The sequence below is a fragment of the Pipistrellus hanaki genome, assembly GCF_964339955.1.
Source record: "Pipistrellus hanaki genome assembly, chromosome: 12".
Taxonomy (NCBI): Eukaryota; Metazoa; Chordata; class Mammalia; order Chiroptera; family Vespertilionidae; genus Pipistrellus; species Pipistrellus hanaki.
In genome coordinates this window covers 36,311,032-36,319,360 of record NC_140514.1, presented here as the reverse complement: position 1 = coordinate 36,319,360, position 8,329 = coordinate 36,311,032, and positions in this window count along the sequence as shown.

Below are 8,329 nucleotides of genomic sequence, written 5' to 3'. Positions count from 1 at the left end.
AGGAGGGAGAGAGGTAGACCTGGACTGGAAGGAGCATGCTCACTCCAAGATCAACTCTGACCATATAACCGGCATGCTCCAGCCAGCTCTAACTGGGCTAATGTGGGCTCGGGCACTTGATGGGCAATCAATAAGTGCTTGTCCCTGTCCGTTCTCCATTCTGTCTTCCGTGGTGAGCTCTCCATCATCAGCAGGCTCCGTAGCTGAGCAGCTTGAGGATGTGGGGCTGTAATAGCATGTGCCCACCAGGGTGGACACCTCCTTGCCTGCTCCCAGGGCACCACACGTTACCTGGCACAAAGCCCACCCTGCATGAAGGCTGAGGATGAATCCCTCAGAAGGAAAAAAAATAAAACATTCTTTTGAAAAGTCACAGACTGCCGAAACCGGTTTGGCTCAGTGGATAGAGCGTCGGCCTGCAGACTGAAAGGTCCCAGGTTTGATTCCGGTCGGGGGCATGTACCTTGGTTGTGGGCACATCCCCAGTGGGGAGTGTGCAGGAGGCAGCTGGTCGATGTTTCTCCCTCATCGATGTTTCTAACTCTCTATTCCTCTCTCTTCCTCTCTGTAAAAAAATCAATAAAATATATTTAAAAGAAAGAAAGAAAGAAAGAAAAGTCACAGACTGCCCTGGCTGGTGTTGCTCACTAGTTAGAGCATCATCCTGCACACCCTAAAGGTCTGGGCTTCAATTCCTGGTCAAAGTTTGCAAGTTTGATCTCCACCCCATCAGGTTGCCTGTGGGAAGCAACCAAGCAATGTGTTGTTTTTTACATAAATGTTTCCCCATCTCTCCCTCCCTTCCACTCTAAAAATCCATGGAAAAAAATATCCTCGGGTGAGGATTAAAAAAAGAAACATATCATACTACCTTGCAGCAGTATTCACCTGGGAAGCACAAATCCTACTGTGTTAGAAAAAGTTAGTTTTTGCTACCTGTAAACCCTTTGTGTGAGAATATGTAAGGTTAATAGGAGAATTGCAGAGTCGGTTTATTGTAGAACTGAATTTGGAGGGATGGCACCAAAACCCTTCCACCTTTGTCACCTGCCTGCAATGAGGCCATCCTGCCAGCAGGGCACAGCACTGCCTTGGATTTGGGCGAGTCAGGAATGGGTTTAGGAGAGCAGTATCTGCTTGTTTTTCAAAAATAATAGAGTCTATTACAACTGCTGATAAATATAAGCATTAGCCCATTCCTAATTACTGTGATTTTTTTTTTATTGATTTTAGAACAGAAGAGAGAGGGACAGAGAGATAGAAACAGTGATGAATGAGAAACATTGGTCAGCTGCCTCCTGCACACCCATAACTGGGGATTGAATCCACAATCCAGGCATGTGCCCTGACCAGGAATAGAACCGGTGACCTCTTGGTGCATGGGTCGACGCTCAACTATTGAACAACACTGCCCGGCCTAATTACTGTGATTGTAAAAGCCAACGCTCGATTATTTAAATGACGTATTTACTACAGACAGTGGCTTAAGTTTTCTTCCAGAATATCCAGTAGAAGTGCAGTGATTAGAAGGTATGGAAATATGAAAACCACATATTAATTCAGTGACGTATGTGACTAGTGAATATTTTCATTTGTGAAACAGGTTTCAAGCTAGTGATCCATCAGAGCTTTAGTATTTGTTTCGAGGAATGGTTTTTGCAATAGTTCCATGGCCTTAAAAAACAAAAAAACTACAGGTGCCCTAGCCAGTTTGTCTCAGTGGATAGAGCATTGCCCTTCGGACTGAAGGATTCCAGGGTTCGGATCCCCACAAGGCCATATCTCAGTTGCAGGCTCCTCCCTGGCCCAGGTCCTGGTCGCTCTCATGCAGGAGGCAACCAATCCATGTGTTTCTCTCACACAGATGTTTCTCTCTGTCTTTCTCTCTTCCACTCTCCCCAAAAAGCAATGGAAAAATATCCTCTGGTGAGGATTAACAAAACAAACAACAGCAACAAAAAAATGAAACTAGAGGTTTTGATTTTTTTAATTTATTGATTGATTTTAGAGAGAGAGGAAGGGAGAAAGAGAGAAACATCAATTTGTTGTTCCACCTATTTATGCATTCACTGGTCAATTCCTGTATGTGCAACCTCAGCACACAGGGATTTGGGGGTTTGGGATGATTTGAGGCAGAGCAGGAGGAGATGTGGCCCGTTGTAACTGCACACACTGTCCCCCAGAGGAGCCGGAAGGTAAGCCCTGGACGGGAAGCTGGAGCAACCGAGTCCCACAAACACTCTGGCTGAGCCTAAGGGCTCATTTCACCTTTCTCTGTCTCTTTGCTTATCTCCAACACAAGGAGCTGGGCTATGAAAATTCTAAAGCCCTCTAAGATTCAGAGTTTTTACCTCTATTTCATACTCCTTTTTAAAAAAAAAAAAAAAAAAAAAATGTGTGTGTCTGTTCTCCAGAGGCCAAGAGATAAGGCTGAATCAGGTAGATGGGGAGGAGAAGGAGATGAAGTAAACAGGAAGTCTTAACAGCTAATCTGCCACATTAAGTGATCTCTCCTGGCATATACTGTTCCACTTATGATTGGATGCCAGCCCAGTGTCTCTGGCCACTTCTTGCATAGCTCTCCTCCTGCTCTCAAACTTGAGTGCTCAGCTATATCAAGCTGCTGAGTTGTAACTTTGCCCCTCGGCCATCTGGAAGGGCTATTTTTACACAAGTTGTAGCCACGTCTCTCTACTTCGAAGCATCAGATGGCTACCCAGAAGCTTGAGGAACAAGGCCATCCTTCTAATTATGTTGATGACTAAACCCCTTTGAACAGGTGGGAGCATAGAAATGCCTTGAATTTGTGTTTGTCACTCCTGGCTCACTGAGAAGTCACTTACCCAGCCATCTAAACTAGCTGGACCACAGCCGAGAGCAGAAAGCATGCCTAGAAATAACCCTTCCTGCCACGGTGTCACCTGTGCATTCACCAAGGGCTGGGGTCTTCTCGCAACACCCCATGACTCCCGTTTCCGAGGCAGTTCTAACAAGTAGGGTGACCTGGTTTCAGGCTTTTAGGAAATTGGAAGCAGAATAACTAGAGGCAAGATACCTAGAAGAATAACTAGAGGCAAGATACCAGATATCCTGAAGAAAAAAAAAAATTTTTTTTTCCACAGAGAGAAAACAAAGAAAGAAGAAAAAAAGCAGATAAAGTTAAGTAAAAAATATACTAGATAGGCATGATGGACACACAATTGTGTAGTAGTTTCTGAGACTATCAAATACAAATTGATATACATAATCGTGGCCCTAATTCACCTAGGAAGGTGATCCACTGTCTTCAGAGATGGATTGTCACGACTCATTGTTTTAAGAGTTCAGATACTGGAGTCCAGATCCCTCGATTCAAATCCTGACTCAGCTACTTACCGTGTGACCTTAGTCAAGTCATTTCATTTCTCTGTGCTTCAGTGTTTTCCTTTGGGAAATTAAGATAATAATAGTACTTACTTTGTACAATGGTTGTGAGGGTCAAATAAACTAATGTACGTGAAACCTTTAGAATAGTGCCTGTACATCATATGATTCAGTACATCTTTAAAAGGCAGGGCAAAATACATTTTCAAACAACAGAATTAAAAATACCAAGAGAAAAACTGAAGGCATTTCAAGGAACAAAACTTACTTTTGCAGGATATTCCGTGCCTAGATTGAAAAGAGGGCCGAAACCGGTTTGGCTCGGTGGTAGAGCGTCGGTCTGTGGGCTGAAAAGTCCCGGGTTCGATTCTGGTTAGGGGCATGTACGTTGGTTGCCGGCACATCCCCGGTAGGGGATGTGCAAGAGGCAGCTGGTCGGTGTTTCTCTCTCATCGACGTTTCTAGCTCTCTATCTCTCTCCTTTCCTCTCTGTAAAAAATCAATAAAATCAATAAAATACATTGGTGCTCTCTTGTGTGTACCGGTTTCTTCGCCGAGCAGCCTGGCTTTGGGGCCGGTGACCTGATGGCCAGCTGGGCTGCCTTTCCGCAGTGGCAGACGCGGGGAGCAGTCTGAGCGCGGTCAGGTCAGCAGCACCTCGAGCTCCCTGACGCTGTGGACCAAGAACTTCCGAAAGCCGCTGGGCAGCACGTGCTATGCCCATAACTAGGGGTGTCGAACTCAATCAGAGAAGGGGCCAAAATCTAAAATCCAGCCTAAATCGCGGGCCGAATGTTTTACTGAACAGTCATAAACTGACAATGTCATAAACTGACAGCGGAGTGCAGTGATGACAGCGCGGTGCGGGCCACATTGCAAGGCCTGGTGGGCTGGATTTGGCCCGCGGGCCTTGTGTTTGACACATGTGCCCATAACCAACGCTGGGCATCAAGATCTGGCCCCTGCCTCCTCTGCACACCCTGTTGTCAATGTCTCTGGATTCCCGCCAGTCCTGCTGAATTTTGACCTACCGGCCTGTCTGGTGCTCGATGACCTTCTTGGTCCTCTTTTTTTTAATAATCTTAGGTTTTGAGTGGGGCCTGAGGGCAGTCATGGTGCCAAGTAGGAGACTCCTGCCATCTCCACAGGCAGTACGGAGGAAGAGTTGTGCCCTTTTGTTATACAAAAAAAAAAAAAAAAAAGCATGTAGAGCTGAAACCGGTTTGGCTCAGTGGATAGAGCATTGGCCTGTGACTAAAGGGTCCCAGGTTCGATTCTAGTCAAGGGCATGTTGCGAGCACATTCCTGGTGGGGGGGTGTGCAGGAGGCAGCTGGTCAATGTTTCTCTCTCACCGATGTTTCTAGCTCTCTATCCCTCTGTAAAAAAAAAAAAAAAAAAAAAAAAAAAAAAAAAAATCAATAAAACATATATATATTTTAAAAAGCATGTAGAGATTACATATATATGTTTTAATCCTCACCTGAGGATATTTTTCCATTGATTTTTTTTTTTTTAAGAGAGGCTGGAAGGAAGAGGGAGAGACAAAGAGAAACACCGATGTGAGAGAGACACATCAATTGGTTACATCCCTCATGCCCCGACCAGGGCCAGGAGCCTGCAACCAAGGTACATGGCCTTGTCCAGAATCAAACCTAGGACCCTTCAGTCCACAGGCTGACACTCTATACACTCAGCCAAATTGGCTAGGGCTAGCGATAATATTTTCAGTTATTTAAAAATAAATAGTTTGAAGTAATATGTTTTATAAGATATGGAAGGAAAAGACTGTCTCCACAAATGGGCTTCAGTAAGTCTCTTTTATAAAGACCCAGGTTTGTCCTGAGGTTTCAATAATATGCAAACCTCAGAACAGAATCAGAGAACTTAAAATCTGGAAAAGGTCACAAATGATGTCAAAAATTCTATTTGCTATTTCTTTGCATCCTCCTGACAACTCTGTGAGGTAAGCAGCACATGTCAGATCTTCGTTTTACAGAGGGAGGAACGTCTCAGAATTTAAATATAAGGCCCAAGTTTAAACTACTACTTTTATAAGAAACCAACTTATTTGATCTGCAGTTGTCTCATTTATGAAATGATGATGATATTATCCACTTCACAAAGCGTGTTAGAATTAACTAATACACCTCACCCATCACCTTCCTCCTGACACATGTCATTGCAAATGACTTCATTCTGTGCCCCTATTCCTGCAGCGTTTGTTTTTTTAAAATATATTTTTATTGATTTCAGAGAGGAAGGAAGAGGGAGAGATAGACAGAAACATCCATGATGAGAGAGAATCATGGATCAGCTGCCTCCTGCAAGTCCCCCACTGGAGATCGAGCCCACTACCTGGGCATGTGCCCTTGACCGGAATCGAACCTGGGACCACTCATTTCGCAGGCTGATGCTCTATCCACTGAGCCAAACCCGCTAGGGCCGTTTGTTTGTTTTAACCTGGTGAGTTTGCCTTCATTTGCTTGCAGCCTAGTAGATTAGTTGCTCTTCCCAAGGAAATGTACTATGGATATATTAAAAACATATATGCAACTTAAACATTGCCAATGACTAGAAGTATTCGATTTTTAGAAACTCGGTATTCGGTGTGGAGACCCTATCCAGCACATGGCTTGTAGATGACCGTTTCTTTCTGACATAACTGCTGCTACAGCACTAGATAAGATGAATTAAATTTTTTCCTTAGTGTGTATAGGATTCCATTCCCCATTTGCTAACCAGTGAAAATTGCAACGACATATTTAGTTCTGCTGCCCTCGTGCTTTCAGAGTAATCCCGACAGGCACTCTAGACGCTGGCCACGGCGGGTGTGTGATTCTCCTTCAGACGCAGCAGCGAGCCAGGGCAGTTTCCTCGCCACTGCACAGCCTGTTCCCTCGGCTTGGAATGCCCGGCTCCTTTTTCTACCTGGCACATGCCTTCAAGGGCCAGCTGAAATGTCACCCCAGTCAGGAAAGCCTCCTCTAAAATGTCAAGTCAAGAATCATTGTGAAATCTTGTTGACTCAAACATGTCGTTGTATTTCCCCCTTTCTGAAAAGCATCATCCGCCTCCATCTAACTTCTGCTTTTTCTGAAGTTCTCTGGACAGTGTCCACCAATTCTTACCGAGGGTGAAAATGAGCTGACTCAATAAAAAGGTGATGAGATTCTAGAAAGAGCTGGCTGGCGGGCTGGCGGGCTGGCTGGCTGACTGGAAAACCAGCCATCGAGAAGTGTGGAATGTATTGGCCTTTGGCGGCTGAGTTCTGTTCCCTTTAAAGGAGACCAAGAGAAGGCAAGTGGAGGAGAGAGAAAAAGCTTCTGCGTTCCCCGGCTGACCTCGCTTTAGGTGGCTCTGCCTTTTCGTGCTTGTGTTACTGTGTTTCCCCGAAAATGAGACATCCTCCGAAAATAAGACCTACTTACAGGTTTCCTTCTGAGTGAAATATAAGGTCCCCCCTTGGCTAAACATGAGAGATTTGGTCCACTGATTCTGAAAGAAATGGAGTCACAAGAAATTCACCAGGAAATTCAGGAATTGGATTGTTATGATGATGTTCCAGAAGATGATGACATGATTGTCATTGAATAAATGAGTAAATTCTTGATACTGTAGGATTCACAGTTTGTCTGGTTTGTGTTGACAACTACCGTACTACCGTACCATATACAGGTAATAAATTTCCTTTATTTTCATTTAACAATAAATGTGTACCGTATTCTTCTTCATGGAAAAATAAGACATCCCCTGAAAAGAAGATCTAGCGCATCTTTGGGAGCAAAAATTAATATAAGACACTGTCTTATTTTCGGGGAAACAGGGTATTAACGATGATGGCACTGAGGTCTGTTGTTGTTTTAAGTCACTTATTTCTGTCAGAGTGATGACTGATGTTGCCCACCCAATGTTTCCATCCCTGCCCTTCCTATACACGGGATAGGACTCACATCCATGGCCTGGGGGAAGGCCCTGTGAGAGCGTCTCTGGCCAAAGAGTTGTGAGCAGCAGTGACATGCGTCTCTTCCAGGCTGAAATATCGGGCTGCCTGTGCAATGCCGGCAGAGGTCTCTTTCCCTTTGCCATGACAACCAGACACTTTCAAGATATCCATCACCTGGGTCCTAGAGAGAGAAGATATAAAGCAGGACCCCAGCCAACCTCTGTCAGACATGCAGCAGAGATGCAAAATAAACTTGTCTCCCCAACATTTTATTGTGACAAATGCTGACATGTGTGGAAAAATTGAAAGGACCATACAGAAAACATTCACATACTCAGTGCCTGGATTTCACAATTAACATTTTGCTGGTTTGCTTTGTCACTTATCTACCTATCCATCCATCCTTCTGTGCTATAGCAATCCTGCTTTTCCCTCCTCCTCCTCCTCCTCCTCCTTCTCTCTTCCTCCTTTTCTTCTCCCTCCTCCTCCTACTTATTCTTTTACTTCTTTTCCTTATTCTTATTCTTATTCTTATTCTTATTCTTATTCTTATTCATTCTTATTCTTATTCTTATTCCATGAATGAGAAGTTGTTGTAAAACACTACTACTAAGATTCAGGGTTGGTATGTACCATGGCATAACTTAGGCTTTCCTGATCTACAACATCTGGGAAACCCTAACCAGCTACTCTCGTTTTCTTCAGAGGATCCTAGAATGGAGCTACTCCAAAAAGAAAAAAAGTAAGTGTTTCAGTGAGCTCTAAGACATTGTTTCCTATGAGGGAAAATGTAAAGTCACTGGGTGAATTAGGAGACAGGTTCAATTTTTTCCACTTGTGCTGTTAAAAAATAACAAACTATGACTGAGCTAGTTTGAGCGGGGCTCTGTTTAGAGGCAGGGGGTGGATCAAATGGGGGAAAGAAAAGCAAAACTCACATCCACGGAGTGTCTGGTGTGTGGCAGACATGTTGTACACAGTGCCTCATGAAGCCCTTCAAATCATATGTATCTATATGGTTT